Genomic DNA, 21,481 nt, shown 5'->3' with positions numbered 1-21,481 from the left:
GTTTGTTCGGGAGATGCAGTGGGCAAGGAGATATACGGAAGACTGATAAAAACCGTGACTGCCCTGACACTGTGAGCTGCAGTTAAATGTTGGCAACATTTAAAGTCAGCCAGTCTAAATTTGACAGAAATCAAGTCCTGCTGACTTTGAAACAGCACGCATTTTACAGAAATCAAGAATGTGCATTTTGTATCGCTGTATGAAGAGTGATGTTGAGCAGCGGTGTGGAAAGTTGAATCAGGGGCGGAGCATTGTTCCGTAAGGGTGCATTGCATGGTGGCAATTCAAACAGCCCCAAAACGCACTGTTCCCTGACCGGGAATCGAACCCGTGCCGCGGCGGTGAAAGCGCCGAATCCTAACCACTAGACCACCAGGGAAGCTGCAGCCAGCCTCCTGGCAGCAAGCACATCAACGCAGCTTTTCATGCTTGCTCCTTTGCAATTCAGATCCTTTCGCGCCAGGCAAACTGTTCGGACAAAATTATATTTTTTACATGAGAACACAACAGACGTGTTCGCGAAAGCACGGCACCAAGTGCGGGTAGGCATCCACTTGAAATCGATTTCCTCCTGTGTTTTTCTCTGGATGTTGTCTCTCTCGGTGCTGGGCGAACAATTCATTGATGCATTTGTCCTGAACTGAAGCCTTTTACCCATCTCGCGGGATCAGAGCCGCTCTGTCTGTGTATTACCTGCCTGTGACACTTATCGGCAACATGCCGCCTGTTCAACTTTCAACAGCAAACCCAGAAAGACAAAAGAACAGAAAGATGTGTCTCTCAGCCCCGGTGGCAAAGGATGTTAATCCAAATATATCCCCCGTGAGAGTCTGTGTGCATTGGCTTCCTTATAAAGTTTGTATTGGAAATGTGCGGGAAAAGCGTAAAATTATGAAAACATCCTGATGGCCCGTACGGGGATCGAACCCGGAACCTTGGCGTTATTAGCACCACGCTCTCACCACCTGAGCTAAACGGCCACAATGCTCCCGTTGGCCAGGCTCGAACCTAGGCTGGAAAATTGTCTTTCAGGCTCACACTGGGTGACCGAGTTACTGCACAAACATTGAACACACCACATCGCTTAAACATTGTTAACTGTTCGTATATACAACTGGGCAGAGTGTAAATCCAAAGTAACAGAAAGACTGGTCTAACAAACCTCATTCTAAAATTTTTTGTCGCACCACAGCCCCTCCCACAAACACTGTCCCGGTATAAAAGCAGACGGCGGGACCCCGACTGAATTCGAACCTGCAGCGGACGGTTGGAGCCGGATCCAGCATGTCCGACGTGGTTTCACTCCCATTCGTTTGGGAAACGCGTCATCAGGAGCGTAAAATTTCTCTTGATTCGTACCTTTTGTAGTGAAGGAGACAGAAAGTAACTAAAACCTGCCGAAACCCGGGATCGAACCAGGGACCTTTAGATCTTCAGTCTAACGCTCTCCCAACTGAGCTATTTCGGCTTCACGTCAAACGCACTATTCTGTCGTTCTTTTGGAGGATTTTCTATCCCCGGGTGGAATTGCCCCTCTCGCTCATTCCTCACTTCGGGCAATGTGACCCGACCAGATCTCGGAGCTCAGGTTCTGTTAATGTAAAGCTGCAGTGTTGATAAAGATACAAAGCTGACACAGCACGGGGGACCTCACCGTGTTGGACACAGCGTGAAATGCAATGACATGTTCAAATAAAGTTACAGAGCACAACACATGTGTAAAATTCCCTGTTCTTTTCTCCACACTGATGGGTTGCGAAGGGAGAGACGGGCCGAAGTCTCACTGAGCAGCACTGATCACGAGCCAAATCAAGTTCAATCTTCAGCTGCAGGTATGGTGCTGAGCCCCACACAGAAGTGAAAATGCCCGTGGTTCTTAGTTCCTCGCACAGTGGGCTACTGAGCAATACAGGAAGGGCTAATCATCATCTTAATGCTCAAGTTATCAGGGGCCACGGACTCTCTGATTCCAGGCTTGCACACGTTGGTAAGTTTCAAAATTTGCATTTTTCACACTGGCAATGAAAATAATCGATAGCCGTGCCTGTGATAAGCTAAGTTTGTTCGGGAGATGCAGTGGGCAAGGAGATATACGGAAGACTGATAAAAACCTTGACTGCCCTGACACTGTGAGCTGCAGTTAAATGTTGGCAACATTTAAAGTCAGCCAGTCTAAATTTGACAGAAATCAAGTCCTGCTGACTTTCAAACAGCACGCATTTTACAGAAATCAAGAATGTGCATTTTGTATCGCTGTATGAAGAGTGATGTTGAGCAGCGGTGTGGGAAGTTGAATCAGGGGCGGAGCATTGTTCCGTAAGGGTGCATTGCATGGTGGCAATTCAAACAGCCCTAAAACGCACTGTTCCCTGACCGGGAATCGAACCCGGGCCGCGGCGGTGAGAGCGCCGAATCCTAACCACTAGACCACCAGGGAAGCTGCAGCCAGCCTCCTGGCAGCAAGCACATCAACGGAGCTTTTCATGCTTGCTCCTTTGCAATTCAGATCCTTTCGCGCCAGGCAAACTGTTCGGACAAAATTATATTTTTTACATGAGAACACAACAGACGTGTTCGCGAAAGCACGGCACCAAGTGCGGGTAGGCATCCACTTGAAATCGATTTCCTCCTGTGTTTTTCTCTGGATGTTGTCTCTCTCGGTGCTGGGCGAACAATTCATTGATGCATTTGTCCTGAACTGAAGCCTTTTACCCATCTCGCGGGGTCAGAGCCGCTCTGTCTGTGTATTACCTGCCTGTGACACTTATCGGCAACATGCCGCCTGTTCAACTTTCAACAGCAAACCCAGAAAGACAAAAGAACAGAAAGATGTGTCTCTCAGCCCCGGTGGCAAAGGATGTTAATCCAAATATATCCCCCGTGAGAGTCTGTGTGCATTGGCTTCCTTATAAAGTTTGTATTGGAAATGTGCGGGAAAAGCGTAAAATTATGAAAACATCCTGATGGCCCGTACGGGGATCGAACCCGCGACCTTGGCGTTATTAGCACCACGCTCTCACCAACTGAGCTAACCGGCCACAATGCTCCCGTTGGCCAGGCTCGAACCTAGGCTGGGAAATTGTCTTTCAGGCTCACACTGGGTGACCGAGTTACTGCACAAACATTGAACACACCACATCGCTTAAACATTGTTATCTGTTCGTATATACAACTGGGCAGAGTGTAAATCCAAAGTAACAGAAAGACTGGTCTAACAAACCTCATTCTAAAATTTTTTGTCGCACCACAGCCCCTCCCACAAACACTGTCCCGGTATAAAAGCAGACGGCGGGACCCCGACTGAATTCGAACCTGCAGCGGACGGTTGGAGCCGGATCCAGCATGTCCGACGTGGTTTCACTCCCATTCGTTTGGGAAACGCGTCATCAGGAGCGTAAAATTTCTCTTGATTCGTACCTTTTGTAGTGAAGGAGACAGAAAGTAACTAAAACCTGCCGAAACCCGGGATCGAACCAGGGACCTTTAGATCTTCAGTCTAACGCTCTCCCAACTGAGCTATTTCGGCTTCACGTCAGACGCAGTATTCTGTCGTTCTTTTGGAGGATTTTCTATCCCCGGGTGGAATTGCCCCTCTCGCTCATTCCTCACTTCGGGCAATGTGACCCGACCAGATCTCGGAGCTCAGGTTCTGTTAATGTAAAGCTGCAGTGTTGATAAAGATACAAAGCTGACACAGCACGGGGGACCTCACCGTGTTGGACACAGCGTGAAATGCAATGACATGTTCAAATAAAGTTACAGAGCACAACACATGTGTAAAATTCCCTGTTCTTTTCTCCACACTGATGGGTTGCGAAGGGAGAGACGGGCCGAAGTCTCACTGAGCCGCACTGATCACGAGCCAAATCAAGTTCAATCTTCAGCTGCAGGTATGGTGCTGAGCCCCACACAGAAGTGAAAATGCCCGTGGTTCTTAGTTCCTCGCACAGTGGGCTACTGAGCAATACAGGAAGGGCTAATCATCATCTTAATGCTCAAGTTATCAGGGGCCACGGACTCTCTGATTCCAGGCTTGCACACGTTGGTAAGTTTCAAAATTTGCATTTTTCACACTGGCAATGAAAATAATCGATAGCCGTGCCTGTGATAAGCTAAGTTTGTTCGGGAGATGCAGTGGGCAAGGAGATATACGGAAGACTGATAAAAACCGTGACTGCCCTGACACTGTGAGCTGCAGTTAAATGTTGGCAACATTTAAAGTCAGCCAGTCTAAATTTGACAGAAATCAAGTCCTGCTGACTTTGAAACAGCACGCATTTTACAGAAATCAAGAATGTGCATTTTGTATCGCTGTATGAAGAGTGATGTTGAGCAGCGGTGTGGAAAGTTGAATCAGGGGCGGAGCATTGTTCCGTAAGGGTGCATTGCATGGTGGCAATTCAAACAGCCCCAAAACGCACTGTTCCCTGACCGGGAATCGAACACGGGCCGCGGCGGTGAGAGCGCCGAATCCTAACCACTAGACCACCAGGGAAGCTGCAGCCAGCCTCCTGGCAGCAAGCACATCAACGCAGCTTTTCATGCTTGCTCCTTTGCAATTCAGATCCTTTCGCGCCAGGCAAACTGTTCGGACAAAATTATATTTTTTACATGAGAACACAACAGACGTGTTCGCGAAAGCACGGCACCAAGTGCGGGTAGGCAACCACTTGAAATCGATTTCCTCCTGTGTTTTTCTCTGGATGTTGTCTCTCTCGGTGCTGGGCGAACAATTCATTGATGCATTTGTCCTGAACTGAAGCCTTTTACCCATCTCGCGGGGTCAGAGCCGCTCTGTCTGTGTATTACCTGCCTGTGACACTTATCGGCAACATGCCGCCTGTTCAACTTTCAACAGCAAACCCAGAAAGACCAGTCTCTCAGCCCCGCTGGCAAAGGATGTTAATCCAAATATATCCCCCGTGAGAGTCTGTGTGCATTGGCTTCCTTATAAAGTTTGTATTGGAAATGTGCGGGAAAAGCGTAAAATTATGAAAACATCCTGATGGCCCGTACGGGGATCGAACCCGCGACCTTGGCGTTATTAGCACCATGCTCTCACCAACTGAGCTAACCGGCCACAATGCTCCCGTTGGCCAGGCTCGAACCTAGGCTGGGAAATTGTCTTTCAGGCTCACACTGGGTGACCGAGTTACTGCACAAACATTGAACACACCACATCGCTTAAACATTGTTAACTGTTCGTATATACAACTGGGCAGAGTGTAAATCCAAAGTAACAGAAAGACTGGTCTAACAAACCTCATTCTAAAATTTTTTGTCGCACCACAGCCCCTCCCACAAAAATGTCCCGGTATAAAAGCAGACGGCGGGACCCCGACTGAATTCGAACCTGCAGCGGACGGTTGGAGCCGGATCCAGCATGTCCGACGTGGTTTCACTCCCATTCGTTTGGGAAACGCGTCATCAGGAGCGTAAAATTTCTCTTGATTCGTACCTTTTGTAGTGAAGGAGACAGAAAGTAACTAAAACCTGCCGAAACCCGGGATCGAACCAGGGACCTTTAGATCTTCAGTCTAACGCTCTCCCAACTGAGCTATTTCGGCTTCACGTCAAACGCAGTATTCTGTCGTTCTTTTGGAGGATTTTCTATCCCCGGGTGGAATTGCCCCTCTCGCTCATTCCTCACTTCGGGCAATGTGACCCGACCAGATCTCGGAGCTCAGGTTCTGTTAATGTAAAGCTGCAGTGTTGATAAAGATACAAAGCTGACACAGCACGGGGGACCTCACCGTGTTGGACACAGCGTGAAATGCAATGACATGTTCAAATAAAGTTACAGAGCACAACACATGTGTAAAATTCCCTGTTCTTTTCTCCACACTGATGGGTTGCGAAGGGAGAGACGGGCCGAAGTCTCACTGAGCCGCACTGATCACGAGCCAAATCAAGTTCAATCTTCAGCTGCAGGTATGGTGCTGAGCCCCACACAGAAGTGAAAATGCCCGTGGTTCTTAGTTCCTCGCACAGTGGGCTACTGAGCAATACAGGAAGGGCTAATGATCATCTTAATGCTCAAGTTATCAGGGGCCACGGACTCTCTGATTCCAGGCTTGCACACGTTGGTAAGTTTCAAAATTTGCATTTTTCACACTGGCAATGAAAATAATCGATAGCCGTGCCTGTGATAAGCTAAGTTTGTTCGGGAGATGCAGTGGGCAAGGAGATATACGGAAGACTGATAAAAACCGTGACTGCCCTGACACTGTGAGCTGCAGTTAAATGTTGGCAACATTTAAAGTCAGCCAGTCTAAATTTGACAGAAATCAAGTCCTGCTGACTTTGAAACAGCACGCATTTTACAGAAATCAAGAATGTGCATTTTGTATCGCTGTATGAAGAGTGATGTTGAGCAGCGGTGTGGAAAGTTGAATCAGGGGCGGAGCATTGTTCCGTAAGGGTGCATTGCATGGTGGCAATTCAAACAGTCCCAAAACGCACTGTTCCCTGACCGGGAATCGAACCCGGGCCGCGGCGGTGAGAGCGCCGAATCCTAACCACTAGACCACCAGGGAAGCTGCAGCCAGCCTCCTGGCAGCAAGCACATCAACGCAGCTTTTCATGCTTGCTCCTTTGCAATTCAGATCCTTTCGCGCCAGGCAAACTGTTCGGACAAAATTATATTTTTTACATGAGAACACAACAGACGTGTTCGCGAAAGCACGGCACCAAGTGCGGGTAGGCATCCACTTGAAATCGATTTCCTCCTGTGTTTTTCTCTGGATGTTGTCTCTCCCGGTGCTGGGCGAACAATTCATTGATGCATTTGTCCTGAACTGAAGCCTTTTACCCATCTCGCGGGGTCAGAGCCGCTCTGTCTGTGTATTACCTGCCTGTGACACTTATCGGCAACATGCCGCCTGTTCAACAGCAAACCCAGAAAGACAAAAGAACAGAAAGATGTGTCTCTCAGCCCCGGTGGCAAAGGATGTTAATCCAAATATATCCCCCGTGAGAGTCTGTGTGCATTGGCTTCCTTATAAAGTTTGTATTGGAAATGTGCGGGAAAAGCGTAAAATTATGAAAACATCCTGATGGCCCGTACGGGGATCGAACCCGCGACCTTGGCGTTATTAGCACCACGCTCTCACCAACTGAGCTAACCGGCCACAATGCTCCCGTTGGCCAGGCTCGGAAATTGTCTTTCAGGCTCACACTGGGTGACCGAGTTACTGCACAAACATTGAACACACCACATCGCTTAAACATTGTTAACTGTTCGTATATACAACTGGGCAGAGTGTAAATCCAAAGTAACAGAAAGACTGGTCTAACAAACCTCATTCTAAAATTTTTTGTCGCACCACAGCCCCTCCCACAAAAATGTCCCGGTATAAAAGCAGACGGCGGGACCCCGACTGAATTCGAACCTGCAGCGGACGGTTGGAGCCGGATCCAGCATGTCCGACGTGGTTTCACTCCCATTCGTTTGGGAAACGCGTCATCAGGAGCGTAAAATTTCTCTTGATTCGTACCTTTTGTAGTGAAGGAGACAGAAAGTAACTAAAACCTGCCGAAACCCGGGATCGAACCAGGGACCTTTAGATCTTCAGTCTAACGCTCTCCCAACTGAGCTATTTCGGCTTCACGTCAAACGCAGTATTCTGTCGTTCTTTTGGAGGATTTTCTATCCCCGGGTGGAATTGCCCCTCTCGCTCATTCCTCACTTCGGGCAATGTGACCCGACCAGATCTCGGAGCTCAGGTTCTGTTAATGTAAAGCTGCAGTGTTGATAAAGATACAAAGCTGACACAGCACGGGGGACCTCACCGTGTTGGACACAGCGTGAAATGCAATGACATGTTCAAATAAAGTTACAGAGCACAACACATGTGTAAAATTCCCTGTTCTTTTCTCCACACTGATGGGTTGCGAAGGGAGAGACGGGCCGAAGTCTCACTGAGCCGCACTGATCACGAGCCAAATCAAGTTCAATCTTCAGCTGCAGGTATGGTGCTGAGCCCCACACAGAAGTGAAAATGCCCGTGGTTCTTAGTTCCTCGCACAGTGGGCTACTGAGCAATACAGGAAGGGCTAATGATCATCTTAATGCTCAAGTTATCAGGGGCCACGGACTCTCTGATTCCAGGCTTGCACACGTTGGTAAGTTTCAAAATTTGCATTTTTCACACTGGCAATGAAAATAATCGATAGCCGTGCCTGTGATAAGCTAAGTTTGTTCGGGAGATGCAGTGGGCAAGGAGATATACGGAAGACTGATAAAAACCGTGACTGCCCTGACACTGTGAGCTGCAGTTAAATGTTGGCAACATTTAAAGTCAGCCAGTCTAAATTTGACAGAAATCAAGTCCTGCTGACTTTGAAACAGCACGCATTTTACAGAAATCAAGAATGTGCATTTTGTATCGCTGTATGAAGAGTGATGTTGAGCAGCGGTGTGGAAAGTTGAATCAGGGGCGGAGCATTGTTCCGTAAGGGTGCATTGCATGGTGGCAATTCAAACAGTCCCAAAACGCACTGTTCCCTGACCGGGAATCGAACCCGGGCCGCGGCGGTGAGAGCGCCGAATCCTAACCACTAGACCACCAGGGAAGCTGCAGCCAGCCTCCTGGCAGCAAGCACATCAACGCAGCTTTTCATGCTTGCTCCTTTGCAATTCAGATCCTTTCGCGCCAGGCAAACTGTTCGGACAAAATTATATTTTTTACATGAGAACACAACAGACGTGTTCGCGAAAGCACGGCACCAAGTGCGGGTAGGCATCCACTTGAAATCGATTTCCTCCTGTGTTTTTCTCTGGATGTTGTCTCTCTCGGTGCTGGGCGAACAATTCATTGATGCATTTGTCCTGAACTGAAGCCTTTTACCCATCTCGCGGGGTCAGAGCCGCTCTGTCTGTGTATTACCTGCCTGTGACACTTATCGGCAACATGCCGCCTGTTCAACAGCAAACCCAGAAAGACAAAAGAACAGAAAGATGTGTCTCTCAGCCCCGGTGGCAAAGGATGTTAATCCAAATATATCCCCCGTGAGAGTCTGTGTGCATTGGCTTCCTTATAAAGTTTGTATTGGAAATGTGCGGGAAAAGCGTAAAATTATGAAAACATCCTGATGGCCCGTACGGGGATCGAACCCGCGACCTTGGCGTTATTAGCACCACGCTCTCACCAACTGAGCTAACCGGCCACAATGCTCCCGTTGGCCAGGCTCGGAAATTGTCTTTCAGGCTCACACTGGGTGACCGAGTTACTGCACAAACATTGAACACACCACATCGCTTAAACATTGTTAACTGTTCGTATATACAACTGGGCAGAGTGTAAATCCAAAGTAACAGAAAGACTGGTCTAACAAACCTCATTCTAAAATTTTTTGTCGCACCACAGCCCCTCCCACAAAAACTGTCCCGGTATAAAAGCAGACGGCGGGACCCCGACTGAATTCGAACCTGCAGCGGACGGTTGGAGCCGGATCCAGCATGTCCGACGTGGTTTCACTCCCATTCGTTTGGGAAACGCGTCATCAGGAGCGTAAAATTTCTCTTGATTCGTACCTTTTGTAGTGAAGGAGACAGAAAGTAACTAAAACCTGCCGAAACCCGGGATCGAACCAGGGACCTTTAGATCTTCAGTCTAACGCTCTCCCAACTGAGCTATTTCGGCTTCACGTCAAACGCAGTATTCTGTCGTTCTTTTGGAGGATTTTCTATCCCCGGGTGGAATTGCCCCTCTCGCTCATTCCTCACTTCGGGCAATGTGACCCGACCAGATCTCGGAGCTCAGGTTCTGTTAATGTAAAGCTGCAGTGTTGATAAAGATACAAAGCTGACACAGCACGGGGGACCTCACCGTGTTGGACACAGCGTGAAATGCAATGACATGTTCAAATAAAGTTACAGAGCACAACACATGTGTAAAATTCCCTGTTCTTTTCTCCACACTGATGGGTTGCGAAGGGAGAGACGGGCCGAAGTCTCACTGAGCCGCACTGATCACGAGCCAAATCAAGTTCAATCTTCAGGTATGGTGCTGAGCCCCACACAGAAGTGAAAATGCCCGTGGTTCTTAGTTCCTCGCACAGTGGGCTACTGAGCAATACAGGAAGGGCTAATGATCATCTTAATGCTCAAGTTATCAGGGGCCACGGACTCTCTGATTCCAGGCTTGCACACGTTGGTAAGTTTCAAAATTTGCATTTTTCACACTGGCAATGAAAATAATCGATAGCCGTGCCTGCGATAAGCTAAGTTTGTTCGGGAGATGCAGTGGGCAAGGAGATATACGGAAGACTGATAAAAACCGTGACTGCCCTGACACTGTGAGCTGCAGTTAAATGTTGGCAACATTTAAAGTCAGCCAGTCTAAATTTGACAGAAATCAAGTCCTGCTGACTTTGAAACAGCACGCATTTTACAGAAATCAAGAATGTGCATTTTGTATCGCTGTATGAAGAGTGATGTTGAGCAGCGGTGTGGAAAGTTGAATCAGGGGCGGAGCATTGTTCCGTAAGGGTGCATTGCATGGTGGCAATTCAAACAGTCCCAAAACGCACTGTTCCCTGACCGGGAATCGAACCCGGGCCGCGGCGGTGAGAGCGCCGAATCCTAACCACTAGACCACCAGGGAAGCTGCAGCCAGCCTCCTGGCAGCAAGCACATCAACGCAGCTTTTCATGCTTGCTCCTTTGCAATTCAGATCCTTTCGCGCCAGGCAAACTGTTCGGACAAAATTATATTTTTTACATGAGAACACAACAGACGTGTTCGCGAAAGCACGGCACCAAGTGCGGGTAGGCATCCACTTGAAATCGATTTCCTCCTGTGTTTTTCTCTGGATGTTGTCTCTCTCGGTGCTGGGCGAACAATTCATTGATGCATTTGTCCTGAACTGAAGCCTTTTACCCATCTCGCGGGGTCAGAGCCGCTCTGTCTGTGTATTACCTGCCTGTGACACTTATCGGCAACATGCCGCCTGTTCAACAGCAAACCCAGAAAGACAAAAGAACAGAAAGATGTGTCTCTCAGCCCCGGTGGCAAAGGATGTTAATCCAAATATATCCCCCGTGAGAGTCTGTGTGCATTGGCTTCCTTATAAAGTTTGTATTGGAAATGTGCGGGAAAAGCGTAAAATTATGAAAACATCCTGATGGCCCGTACGGGGATCGAACCCGCGACCTTGGCGTTATTAGCACCACGCTCTCACCAACTGAGCTAACCGGCCACAATGCTCCCGTTGGCCAGGCTCGAACCTAGGCTGGGAAAGTGTCTTTCAGGCTCACACTGGGTGACCGAGTTACTGCACAAACATTGAACACACCACATCGCTTAAATATTGTTAACTGTTCGTATATACAACTGGGCAGAGTGTAAATCCAAAGTAACAGAAAGACTGGTCTAACAAACCTCATTCTAAAAATTTTTGTCGCACCACAGCCCCTCCCACAAAAACTGTCCCGGTATAAAAGCAGACGGCGGGACCCCGACTGAATTCGAACCTGCAGCGGACGGTTGGAGCCGGATCCAGCATGTCCGACGTGGTTTCACTCCCATTCGTTTGGGAAACGCGTCATCAGGAGCGTAAAATTTCTCTTGATTCGTACCTTTTGTAGTGAAGGAGACAGAAAGTAACTAAAACCTGCCGAAACCCGGGATCGAACCAGGGACCTTTAGATCTTCAGTCTAACGCTCTCCCAACTGAGCTATTTCGGCTTCACGTCAAACGCAGTATTCTGTCGTTCTTTTGGAGGATTTTCTATCCCCGGGTGGAATTGCCCCTCTCGCTCATTCCTCACTTCGGGCAATGTGACACGACCAGATCTCGGAGCTCAGGCTCTGTTAATGTAAAGCTGCAGTGTTGATAAAGATACAAAGCTGACACAGCACGGGGGACCTCACCGTGTTGGACACAGCGTGAAATGCAATGACATGTTCAAATAAAGTTACAGAGCACAACACATGTGTAAAATTCCCTGTTCTTTTCTCCACACTGATGGGTTGCGAAGGGAGAGACGGGCCGAAGTCTCACTGAGCCGCACTGATCACGAGCCAAATCAAGTTCAATCTTCAGCTGCAGGTATGGTGCTGAGCCCCACACAGAAGTGAAAATGCCCGTGGTTCTTAGTTCCTCGCACAGTGGGCTACTGAGCAATACAGGAAGGGCTAATGATCATCTTAATGCTCAAGTTATCAGGGGCCACGGACTCTCTGATTCCAGGCTTGCACACGTTGGTAAGTTTCAAAATTTGCATTTTTCACACTGGCAATGAAAATAATCGATAGCCGTGCCTGTGATAAGCTAAGTTTGTTCGGGAGATGCAGTGGGCAAGGAGATATACGGAAGACTGATAAAAACCGTGACTGCCCTGACACTGTGAGCTGCAGTTAAATGTTGGCAACATTTAAAGTCAGCCAGTCTAAATTTGACAGAAATCAAGTCCTGCTGACTTTGAAACAGCACGCATTTTACAGAAATCAAGAATGTGCATTTTGTATCGCTGTATGAAGAGTGATGTTGAGCAGCGGTGTGGAAAGTTGAATCAGGGGCGGAGCATTGTTCCGTAAGGGTGTATTGCATGGTGGCAATTCAAACAGTCCCAAAACGCACTGTTCCCTGACCGGGAATCGAACCCGGGCCGCGGCGGTGAGAGCGCCGAATCCTAACCACTAGACCACCAGGGGAGCTGCAGCCAGCCTCCTGGCAGCAAGCACATCAACGCAGCTTTTCATGCTTGCTCCTTTGCAATTCAGATCCTTTCGCGCCAGGCAAACTGTTCGGACAAAATTATATTTTTTACATGAGAACACAACAGACGTGTTCGCGAAAGCACGGCACCAAGTGCGGGTAGGCATCCACTTGAAATCGATTTCCTCCTGTGTTTTTCTCTGGATGTTGTCTCTCTCGGTGCTGGGCGAACAATTCATTGATGCATTTGTCCTGAACTGAAGCCTTTTACCCATCTCGCGGGGTCAGAGCCGCTCTGTCTGTGTATTACCTGCCTGTGACACTTATCGGCAACATGCCGCCTGTTCAACAGCAAACCCAGAAAGACAAAAGAACAGAAAGATGTGTCTCTCAGCCCCGGTGGCAAAGGATGTTAATCCAAATATATCCCCCGTGAGAGTCTGTGTGCATTGGCTTCCTTATAAAGTTTGTATTGGAAATGTGCGGGAAAAGCGTAAAATTATGAAAACATCCTGATGGCCCGTACGGGGATCGAACCCGCGACCTTGGCGTTATTAGCACCACGCTCTACACCAACTGAGCTAACCGGCCACAATGCTCCCGTTGGCCAGGCTCGAACCTAGGCTGGGAAATTGTCTTTCAGGCTCACACTGGGTGACCGAGTTACTGCACAAACATTGAACACACCACATCGCTTAAACATTGTTAACTGTTCGTATATACAACTGGGCAGAGTGTAAATCCAAAGTAACAGAAAGACTGGTCTAACAAACCTCATTCTAAAATTTTTTGTCGCACCACAGCCCCTCCCACAAACACTGTCCCGGTATAAAAGCAGACGGCGGGACCCCGACTGAATTCGAACCTGCAGCGGACGGTTGGAGCCGGATCCAGCATGTCCGACGTGGTTTCACTCCCATTCGTTTGGGAAACGCGTCATCAGGAGCGTAAAATTTCTCTTGATTCGTACCTTTTGTAGTGAAGGAGACAGAAAGTAACTAAAACCTGCCGAAACCCGGGACCTTTAGATCTTCAGTCTAACGCTCTCCCAACTGAGCTATTTCGGCTTCACGTCAAACGCAGTATTCTGTCGTTCTTTTGGAGGATTTTCTATCCCCGGGTGGAATTGCCCCTCTCGCTCATTCCTCACTTCGGGCAATGTGACCCGACCAGATCTCGGAGCTCAAGTTCTGTTAATGTAAAGCTGCAGTGTTGATAAAGATACAAAGCTGACACAGGGGACCTCACCGTGTTGGACACAGCGTGAAATGCAATGACATGTTCAAATAAAGTTACAGAGCACAACACATGTGTAAAATTCCCTGTTCTTTTCTCCACACTGATGGGTTGCGAAGGGAGAGACGGGCCGAAGTCTCACTGAGCAGCACTGACCACGAGCCAAATCAAGTTCAATCTTCAGCTGCAGGTATGGTGCTGAGCCCCACACAGAAGTGAAAATGCCCGTGGTTCTTAGTTCCTCGCACAGTGGGCTACTGAGCAATACAGGAAGGGCTAATGATCATCTTAATGCTCAAGTTATCAGGGGCCACGGACTCTCTGATTCCAGGCTTGCACACGTTGGTAAGTTTCAAAATTTGCATTTTTCACACTGGCAATGAAAATAATCGATAGCCGTGCCTGTGATAAGCTAAGTTTGTTCGGGAGATGCAGTGGGCAAGGAGATATACGGAAGACTGATAAAAACCGTGACTGCCCTGACACTGTGAGCTGCAGTTAAATGTTGGCAACATTTAAAGTCAGCCAGTCTAAATTTGACAGAAATCAAGTCCTGCTGACTTTGAAACAGCACGCATTTTACAGAAATCAAGAATGTGCATTTTGTATCGCTGTATGAAGAGTGATGTTGAGCAGCGGTGTGGAAAGTTGAATCAGAGGCGGAGCATTGTTCCGTAAGGGTGCATTGCATGGTGGCAATTCAAACAGCCCCAAAACGCACTGTTCCCTGACCGGGAATCGAACCCGGGCCGCGGCGGTGAGAGCGCCGAATCCTAACCACTAGACCACCAGGGAAGCTGCAGCCAGCCTCCTGGCAGCAAGCACATCAACGCAGCTTTTCATGCTTGCTCCTTTGCAATTCAGATCCTTTCGCGCCAGGCAAACTGTTCGGACAAAATTATATTTTTTACATGAGAACACAACAGACGTGTTCGCGAAAGCACGGCACCAAGTGCGGGTAGGCATCCACTTGAAATCGATTTCCTCCTGTGTTTTTCTCTGGATGTTGTCTCTCTCGGTGCTGGGCGAACAATTCATTGATGCATTTGTCCTGAACTGAAGCCTTTTACCCATCTCGCGGGGTCAGAGCCGCTCTGTCTGTGTATTACCTGCCTGTGACACTTATCGGCAACATGCCGCCTGTTCAACAGCAAACCCAGAAAGACAAAAGAACAGAAAGATGTGTCTCTCAGCCCCGGTGGCAAAGGATGTTAATCCAAATATATCCCCCGTGAGAGTCTGTGTGCATTGGCTTCCTTATAAAGTTTGTATTGGAAATGTGCGGGAAAAGCGTAAAATTATGAAAACATCCTGATGGCCCGTACGGGGATCGAACCCGCGACCTTGGCGTTATTAGCACCACGCTCTCACCAACTGAGCTAACCGGCCACAATGCTCCCGTTGGCCAGGCTCGGAAATTGTCTTTCAGGCTCACACTGGGTGACCGAGTTACTGCACAAACATTGAACACACCACATCGCTTAAACATTGTTAACTGTTCGTATATACAACTGGGCAGAGTGTAAATCCAAAGTAACAGAAAGACTGGTCTAACAAACCTCATTCTAAAATTTTTTGTCGCACCACAGCCCCTCCCACAAAAACTGTCCCGGTATAAAAGCAGACGGCGGGACCCCGACTGAATTCGAACCTGCAGCGGACGGTTGGAGCCGGATCCAGCATGTCCGACGTGGTTTCACTCCCATTCGTTTGGGAAACGCGTCATCAGGAGCGTAAAATTTCTCTTGATTCGTACCTTTTGTAGTGAAGGAGACAGAAAGTAACTAAAACCTGCCGAAACCCGGGATCGAACCAGAGACCTTTAGATCTTCAGTCTAACGCTCTCCCAACTGAGCTATTTCGGCTTCACGTCAAACGCAGTATTCTGTCGTTCTTTTGGAGGATTTTCTATCCCCGGGTGGAATTGCCCCTCTCGCTCATTCCTCACTTCGGGCAATGTGACCCGACCAGATCTCGGAGCTCAGGTTCTGTTAATGTAAAGCTGCAGTGTTGATAAAGATACAAAGCTGACACAGCACGGGGGACCTCACCGTGTTGGACACAGCGTGAAATGCAATGACATGTTCAAATAAAGTTACAGAGCACAACACATGTGTAAAATTCCCTGTTCTTTTCTCCACACTGATGGGTTGCGAAGGGAGAGACGGGCCGAAGTCTCACTGAGCCGCACTGATCACGAGCCAAATCAAGTTCAATCTTCAGGTATGGTGCTGAGCCCCACACAGAAGTGAAAATGCCCGTGGTTCTTAGTTCCTCGCACAGTGGGCTACTGAGCAATACAGGAAGGGCTAATGATCATCTTAATGCTCAAGTTATCAGGGGCCACGGACTCTCTGATTCCAGGCTTGCACACGTTGGTAAGTTTCAAAATTTGCATTTTTCACACTGGCAATGAAAATAATCGATAGCCGTGCCTGCGATAAGCTAAGTTTGTTCGGGAGATGCAGTGGGCAAGGAGATATACGGAAGACTGATAAAAACCGTGACTGCCCTGACACTGTGAGCTGCAGTTAAATGTTGGCAACATTTAAAGTCAGCCAGTCTAAATTTGACAGAAATCAAGTCCTGCTGACTTTGAAACAGCACGCATTTTACAGAAATCAAGAATGTGCATTTTGTATCGCTGTATGAAGAGTGATGTTGAGCAGCGGTGTGGAAAGTTGAATCAGGGGCGGAGCATTGTTCCGTAAGGGTGCATTGCATGGTGGCAATTCAAACAGTCCCAAAACGCACTGTTCCCTGACCGGGAATCGAACCCGGGCCGCGGCGGTGAGAGCGCCGAATCCTAACCACTAGACCACCAGGGAAGCTGCAGCCAGCCTCCTGGCAGCAAGCACATCAACGCAGCTTTTCATGCTTGCTCCTTTGCAATTCAGATCCTTTCGCGCCAGGCAAACTGTTCGGACAAAATTATATTTTTTACATGAGAACACAACAGACGTGTTCGCGAAAGCACGGCACCAAGTGCGGGTAGGCATCCACTTGAAATCGATTTCCTCCTGTGTTTTTCTCTGGATGTTGTCTCTCTCGGTGCTGGGCGAACAATTCATTGATGCATTTGTCCTGAACTGAAGCCTTTTACCCATCTCGCGGGGTCAGAGCCGCTCTGTCTGTGTATTACCTGCCTGTGACACTTATCGGCAACATGCCGCCTGTTCAACAGCAAACCCAGAAAGACAAAAGAACAGAAAGATGTGTCTCTCAGCCCCGGTGGCAAAGGATGTTAATCCAAATATATCCCCCGTGAGAGTCTGTGTGCATTGGCTTCCTTATAAAGTTTGTATTGGAAATGTGCGGGAAAAGCGTAAAATTATGAAAACATCCTGATGGCCCGTACGGGGATCGAACCCGCGACCTTGGCGTTATTAGCACCACGCTCTCACCAACTGAGCTAACCGGCCACAATGCTCCCGTTGGCCAGGCTCGAACCTAGGCTGGGAAAGTGTCTTTCAGGCTCACACTGGGTGACCGAGTTACTGCACAAACATTGAACACACCACATCGCTTAAATATTGTTAACTGTTCGTATATACAACTGGGCAGAGTGTAAATCCAAAGTAACAGAAAGACTGGTCTAACAAACCTCATTCTAAAAATTTTTGTCGCACCACAGCCCCTCCCACAAAAACTGTCCCGGTATAAAAGCAGACGGCGGGACCCCGACTGAATTCGAACCTGCAGCGGACGGTTGGAGCCGGATCCAGCATGTCCGACGTGGTTTCACTCCCATTCGTTTGGGAAACGCGTCATCAGGAGCGTAAAATTTCTCTTGATTCGTACCTTTTGTAGTGAAGGAGACAGAAAGTAACTAAAACCTGCCGAAACCCGGGATCGAACCAGGGACCTTTAGATCTTCAGTCTAACGCTCTCCCAACTGAGCTATTTCGGCTTCACGTCAAACGCAGTATTCTGTCGTTCTTTTGGAGGATTTTCTATCCCCGGGTGGAATTGCCCCTCTCGCTCATTCCTCACTTCGGGCAATGTGACACGACCAGATCTCGGAGCTCAGGCTCTGTTAATGTAAAGCTGCAGTGTTGATAAAGATACAAAGCTGACACAGCACGGGGGACCTCACCGTGTTGGACACAGCGTGAAATGCAATGACATGTTCAAATAAAGTTACAGAGCACAACACATGTGTAAAATTCCCTGTTCTTTTCTCCACACTGATGGGTTGCGAAGGGAGAGACGGGCCGAAGTCTCACTGAGCCGCACTGATCACGAGCCAAATCAAGTTCAATCTTCAGCTGCAGGTATGGTGCTGAGCCCCACACAGAAGTGAAAATGCCCGTGGTTCTTAGTTCCTCGCACAGTGGGCTACTGAGCAATACAGGAAGGGCTAATGATCATCTTAATGCTCAAGTTATCAGGGGCCACGGACTCTCTGATTCCAGGCTTGCACACGTTGGTAAGTTTCAAAATTTGCATTTTTCACACTGGCAATGAAAATAATCGATAGCCGTGCCTGTGATAAGCTAAGTTTGTTCGGGAGATGCAGTGGGCAAGGAGATATACGGAAGACTGATAAAAACCGTGACTGCCCTGACACTGTGAGCTGCAGTTAAATGTTGGCAACATTTAAAGTCAGCCAGTCTAAATTTGACAGAAATCAAGTCCTGCTGACTTTGAAACAGCACGCATTTTACAGAAATCAAGAATGTGCATTTTGTATCGCTGTATGAAGAGTGATGTTGAGCAGCGGTGTGGAAAGTTGAATCAGGGGCGGAGCATTGTTCCGTAAGGGTGTATTGCATGGTGGCAATTCAAACAGTCCCAAAACGCACTGTTCCCTGACCGGGAATCGAACCCGGGCCGCGGCGGTGAGAGCGCCGAATCCTAACCACTAGACCACCAGGGGAGCTGCAGCCAGCCTCCTGGCAGCAAGCACATCAACGCAGCTTTTCATGCTTGCTCCTTTGCAATTCAGATCCTTTCGCGCCAGGCAAACTGTTCGGACAAAATTATATTTTTTACATGAGAACACAACAGACGTGTTCGCGAAAGCACGGCACCAAGTGCGGGTAGGCATCCACTTGAAATCGATTTCCTCCTGTGTTTTTCTCTGGATGTTGTCTCTCTCGGTGCTGGGCGAACAATTCATTGATGCATTTGTCCTGAACTGAAGCCTTTTACCCATCTCGCGGGGTCAGAGCCGCTCTGTCTGTGTATTACCTGCCTGTGACACTTATCGGCAACATGCCGCCTGTTCAACAGCAAACCCAGAAAGACAAAAGAACAGAAAGATGTGTCTCTCAGCCCCGGTGGCAAAGGATGTTAATCCAAATATATCCCCCGTGAGAGTCTGTGTGCATTGGCTTCCTTATAAAGTTTGTATTGGAAATGTGCGGGAAAAGCGTAAAATTATGAAAACATCCTGATGGCCCGTACGGGGATCGAACCCGCGACCTTGGCGTTATTAGCACCACGCTCTACACCAACTGAGCTAACCGGCCACAATGCTCCCGTTGGCCAGGCTCGAACCTAGGCTGGGAAATTGTCTTTCAGGCTCACACTGGGTGACCGAGTTACTGCACAAACATTGAACACACCACATCGCTTAAACATTGTTAACTGTTCGTATATACAACTGGGCAGAGTGTAAATCCAAAGTAACAGAAAGACTGGTCTAACAAACCTCATTCTAAAATTTTTTGTCGCACCACAGCCCCTCCCACAAACACTGTCCCGGTATAAAAGCAGACGGCGGGACCCCGACTGAATTCGAACCTGCAGCGGACGGTTGGAGCCGGATCCAGCATGTCCGACGTGGTTTCACTCCCATTCGTTTGGGAAACGCGTCATCAGGAGCGTAAAATTTCTCTTGATTCGTACCTTTTGTAGTGAAGGAGACAGAAAGTAACTAAAACCTGCCGAAACCCGGGATCGAACCAGGGACCTTTAGATCTTCAGTCTAACGCTCTCCCAACTGAGCTATTTCGGCTTCACGTCAAACGCAGTATTCTGTCGTTCTTTTGGAGGATTTTCTATCCCCGGGTGGAATTGCCCCTCTCGCTCATTCCTCACTTCGGGCAATGTGACACGACCAGATCTCGGAGCTCAGGCTCTGTTAATGTAAAGCTGCAGTGTTGATAAAGATACAAAGCTGACACAGCACGGGGGACCTCACCGTGTTGGACACAGCGTGAAATGCAATGACATGTTCAAATAAAGTTACAGAGCACAACACATGTGTAAAATTCCCTGTTCTTTTCTCCACACTGATGGGTTGCGAAGGGAGAGACGGGCCGAAGTCTCACTGAGCCGCACTGATCACGAGCCAAATCAAGTTCAATCTTCAGCTGCAGGTATGGTGCTGAGCCCCACACAGAAGTGAAAATGCCCGTGGTTCTTAGTTCCTCGCACAGTGGGCTACTGAGCAATACAGGAAGGGCTAATGATCATCTTAATGCTCAAGTTATCAGGGGCCACGGACTCTCTGATTCCAGGCTTGCACACGTTGGTAAGTTTCAAAATTTGCATTTTTCACACTGGCAATGAAAATAATCGATAGCCGTGCCTGTGATAAGCTAAGTTTGTTCGGGAGATGCAGTGGGCAAGGAGATATACGGAAGACTGATAAAAACCGTGACTGCCCTGACACTGTGAGCTGCAGTTAAATGTTGGCAACATTTAAAGTCAGCCAGTCTAAATTTGACAGAAATCAAGTCCTGCTGACTTTGAAACAGCACGCATTTTACAGAAATCAAGAATGTGCATTTTGTATCGCTGTATGAAGAGTGATGTTGAGCAGCGGTGTGGAAAGTTGAATCAGAGGCGGAGCATTGTTCCGTAAGGGTGCATTGCATGGTGGCAATTCAAACAGCCCCAAAACGCACTGTTCCCTGACCGGGAATCGAACCCGGGCCGCGGCGGTGAGAGCGCCGAATCCTAACCACTAGACCACCAGGGAAGCTGCAGCCAGCCTCCTGGCAGCAAGCACATCAACGCAGCTTTTCATGCTTGCTCCTTTGCAATTCAGATCCTTTCGCGCCAGGCAAACTGTTCGGACAAAATTATATTTTTTACATGAGAACACAACAGACGTGTTCGCGAAAGCACGGCACCAAGTGCGGGTAGGCATCCACTTGAAATCGATTTCCTCCTGTGTTTTTCTCTGGATGTTGTCTCTCTCGGTGCTGGGCGAACAATTCATTGATGCATTTGTCCTGAACTGAAGCCTTTTACCCATCTCGCGGGGTCAGAGCCGCTCTGTCTGTGTATTACCTGCCTGTGACACTTATCGGCAACATGCCGCCTGTTCAACAGCAAACCCAGAAAGACAAAAGAACAGAAAGATGTGTCTCTCAGCCCCGGTGGCAAAGGATGTTAATCCAAATATATCCCCCGTGAGAGTCTGTGTGCATTGGCTTCCTTATAAAGTTTGTATTGGAAATGTGCGGGAAAAGCGTAAAATTATGAAAACATCCTGATGGCCCGTACGGGGATCGAACCCGCGACCTTGGCGTTATTAGCACCACGCTCTACACCAACTGAGCTAACCGGCCACAATGCTCCCGTTGGCCAGGCTCGAACCTAGGCTGGGAAATTGTCTTTCAGGCTCA

The 21,481-nt window shown here is 48.4% G+C and overlaps 28 non-coding genes across 28 annotated transcripts; all 28 read right to left on the bottom strand.

Moving 5' to 3' along the window:
- Positions 1–1,395: 1,395 nt before the first annotated feature.
- trnaf-gaa (transfer RNA phenylalanine (anticodon GAA)) lies at positions 1,396–1,468 on the bottom strand. The gene has a single exon. It is a non-coding gene; the product is annotated as a tRNA-Phe (tRNA).
- Positions 1,469–2,365: 897 nt separating this feature from the next.
- trnae-cuc (transfer RNA glutamic acid (anticodon CUC)) lies at positions 2,366–2,437 on the bottom strand. Its single transcript has one exon. It is a non-coding gene; the product is annotated as a tRNA-Glu (tRNA).
- A 527-nt stretch (positions 2,438–2,964) lies between these two features.
- Positions 2,965–3,038, bottom strand: trnai-aau (transfer RNA isoleucine (anticodon AAU)). Its single transcript has one exon. It is a non-coding gene; the product is annotated as a tRNA-Ile (tRNA).
- Positions 3,039–3,453: 415 nt separating this feature from the next.
- On the bottom strand, positions 3,454–3,526 carry trnaf-gaa (transfer RNA phenylalanine (anticodon GAA)). Its single transcript has one exon. It is a non-coding gene; the product is annotated as a tRNA-Phe (tRNA).
- A 1,480-nt stretch (positions 3,527–5,006) lies between these two features.
- trnai-aau (transfer RNA isoleucine (anticodon AAU)) lies at positions 5,007–5,080 on the bottom strand. Its single transcript has one exon. It is a non-coding gene; the product is annotated as a tRNA-Ile (tRNA).
- A 414-nt stretch (positions 5,081–5,494) lies between these two features.
- Positions 5,495–5,567, bottom strand: trnaf-gaa (transfer RNA phenylalanine (anticodon GAA)). Its single transcript has one exon. It is a non-coding gene; the product is annotated as a tRNA-Phe (tRNA).
- An 897-nt stretch (positions 5,568–6,464) lies between these two features.
- On the bottom strand, positions 6,465–6,536 carry trnae-cuc (transfer RNA glutamic acid (anticodon CUC)). Its single transcript has one exon. It is a non-coding gene; the product is annotated as a tRNA-Glu (tRNA).
- A 520-nt stretch (positions 6,537–7,056) lies between these two features.
- On the bottom strand, positions 7,057–7,130 carry trnai-aau (transfer RNA isoleucine (anticodon AAU)). Its single transcript has one exon. It is a non-coding gene; the product is annotated as a tRNA-Ile (tRNA).
- A 402-nt stretch (positions 7,131–7,532) lies between these two features.
- On the bottom strand, positions 7,533–7,605 carry trnaf-gaa (transfer RNA phenylalanine (anticodon GAA)). The gene has a single exon. It is a non-coding gene; the product is annotated as a tRNA-Phe (tRNA).
- An 897-nt stretch (positions 7,606–8,502) lies between these two features.
- trnae-cuc (transfer RNA glutamic acid (anticodon CUC)) lies at positions 8,503–8,574 on the bottom strand. Its single transcript has one exon. It is a non-coding gene; the product is annotated as a tRNA-Glu (tRNA).
- A 520-nt stretch (positions 8,575–9,094) lies between these two features.
- trnai-aau (transfer RNA isoleucine (anticodon AAU)) lies at positions 9,095–9,168 on the bottom strand. Its single transcript has one exon. It is a non-coding gene; the product is annotated as a tRNA-Ile (tRNA).
- A 403-nt stretch (positions 9,169–9,571) lies between these two features.
- trnaf-gaa (transfer RNA phenylalanine (anticodon GAA)) lies at positions 9,572–9,644 on the bottom strand. Its single transcript has one exon. It is a non-coding gene; the product is annotated as a tRNA-Phe (tRNA).
- An 891-nt stretch (positions 9,645–10,535) lies between these two features.
- On the bottom strand, positions 10,536–10,607 carry trnae-cuc (transfer RNA glutamic acid (anticodon CUC)). The gene has a single exon. It is a non-coding gene; the product is annotated as a tRNA-Glu (tRNA).
- A 520-nt stretch (positions 10,608–11,127) lies between these two features.
- Positions 11,128–11,201, bottom strand: trnai-aau (transfer RNA isoleucine (anticodon AAU)). Its single transcript has one exon. It is a non-coding gene; the product is annotated as a tRNA-Ile (tRNA).
- A 415-nt stretch (positions 11,202–11,616) lies between these two features.
- On the bottom strand, positions 11,617–11,689 carry trnaf-gaa (transfer RNA phenylalanine (anticodon GAA)). The gene has a single exon. It is a non-coding gene; the product is annotated as a tRNA-Phe (tRNA).
- An 897-nt stretch (positions 11,690–12,586) lies between these two features.
- trnae-cuc (transfer RNA glutamic acid (anticodon CUC)) lies at positions 12,587–12,659 on the bottom strand. Its single transcript has one exon. It is a non-coding gene; the product is annotated as a tRNA-Glu (tRNA).
- Positions 12,660–13,178: 519 nt separating this feature from the next.
- Positions 13,179–13,253, bottom strand: trnai-aau (transfer RNA isoleucine (anticodon AAU)). Its single transcript has one exon. It is a non-coding gene; the product is annotated as a tRNA-Ile (tRNA).
- A 1,368-nt stretch (positions 13,254–14,621) lies between these two features.
- Positions 14,622–14,693, bottom strand: trnae-cuc (transfer RNA glutamic acid (anticodon CUC)). The gene has a single exon. It is a non-coding gene; the product is annotated as a tRNA-Glu (tRNA).
- Positions 14,694–15,213: 520 nt separating this feature from the next.
- On the bottom strand, positions 15,214–15,287 carry trnai-aau (transfer RNA isoleucine (anticodon AAU)). The gene has a single exon. It is a non-coding gene; the product is annotated as a tRNA-Ile (tRNA).
- Positions 15,288–15,690: 403 nt separating this feature from the next.
- Positions 15,691–15,763, bottom strand: trnaf-gaa (transfer RNA phenylalanine (anticodon GAA)). Its single transcript has one exon. It is a non-coding gene; the product is annotated as a tRNA-Phe (tRNA).
- Positions 15,764–16,654: 891 nt separating this feature from the next.
- Positions 16,655–16,726, bottom strand: trnae-cuc (transfer RNA glutamic acid (anticodon CUC)). Its single transcript has one exon. It is a non-coding gene; the product is annotated as a tRNA-Glu (tRNA).
- Positions 16,727–17,246: 520 nt separating this feature from the next.
- Positions 17,247–17,320, bottom strand: trnai-aau (transfer RNA isoleucine (anticodon AAU)). The gene has a single exon. It is a non-coding gene; the product is annotated as a tRNA-Ile (tRNA).
- A 415-nt stretch (positions 17,321–17,735) lies between these two features.
- Positions 17,736–17,808, bottom strand: trnaf-gaa (transfer RNA phenylalanine (anticodon GAA)). Its single transcript has one exon. It is a non-coding gene; the product is annotated as a tRNA-Phe (tRNA).
- An 897-nt stretch (positions 17,809–18,705) lies between these two features.
- Positions 18,706–18,778, bottom strand: trnae-cuc (transfer RNA glutamic acid (anticodon CUC)). The gene has a single exon. It is a non-coding gene; the product is annotated as a tRNA-Glu (tRNA).
- A 519-nt stretch (positions 18,779–19,297) lies between these two features.
- Positions 19,298–19,372, bottom strand: trnai-aau (transfer RNA isoleucine (anticodon AAU)). The gene has a single exon. It is a non-coding gene; the product is annotated as a tRNA-Ile (tRNA).
- Positions 19,373–19,787: 415 nt separating this feature from the next.
- On the bottom strand, positions 19,788–19,860 carry trnaf-gaa (transfer RNA phenylalanine (anticodon GAA)). Its single transcript has one exon. It is a non-coding gene; the product is annotated as a tRNA-Phe (tRNA).
- Positions 19,861–20,757: 897 nt separating this feature from the next.
- Positions 20,758–20,829, bottom strand: trnae-cuc (transfer RNA glutamic acid (anticodon CUC)). Its single transcript has one exon. It is a non-coding gene; the product is annotated as a tRNA-Glu (tRNA).
- Positions 20,830–21,349: 520 nt separating this feature from the next.
- On the bottom strand, positions 21,350–21,424 carry trnai-aau (transfer RNA isoleucine (anticodon AAU)). Its single transcript has one exon. It is a non-coding gene; the product is annotated as a tRNA-Ile (tRNA).
- Between the last annotated feature and the right edge of the window lie 57 nt (positions 21,425–21,481).

Source organism: Somniosus microcephalus, unplaced genomic scaffold, assembly GCF_052327205.1.
Source record: "Somniosus microcephalus isolate GS21.2 unplaced genomic scaffold, FLI_Smic_1.0 unresolved_chr4, whole genome shotgun sequence".
NCBI lineage: Eukaryota > Metazoa > Chordata > Chondrichthyes > Squaliformes > Somniosidae > Somniosus > Somniosus microcephalus.
The sequence above is the reverse complement of the archived record's forward strand: the minus strand, read 5'-3'. Positions and strand labels throughout refer to the sequence as shown.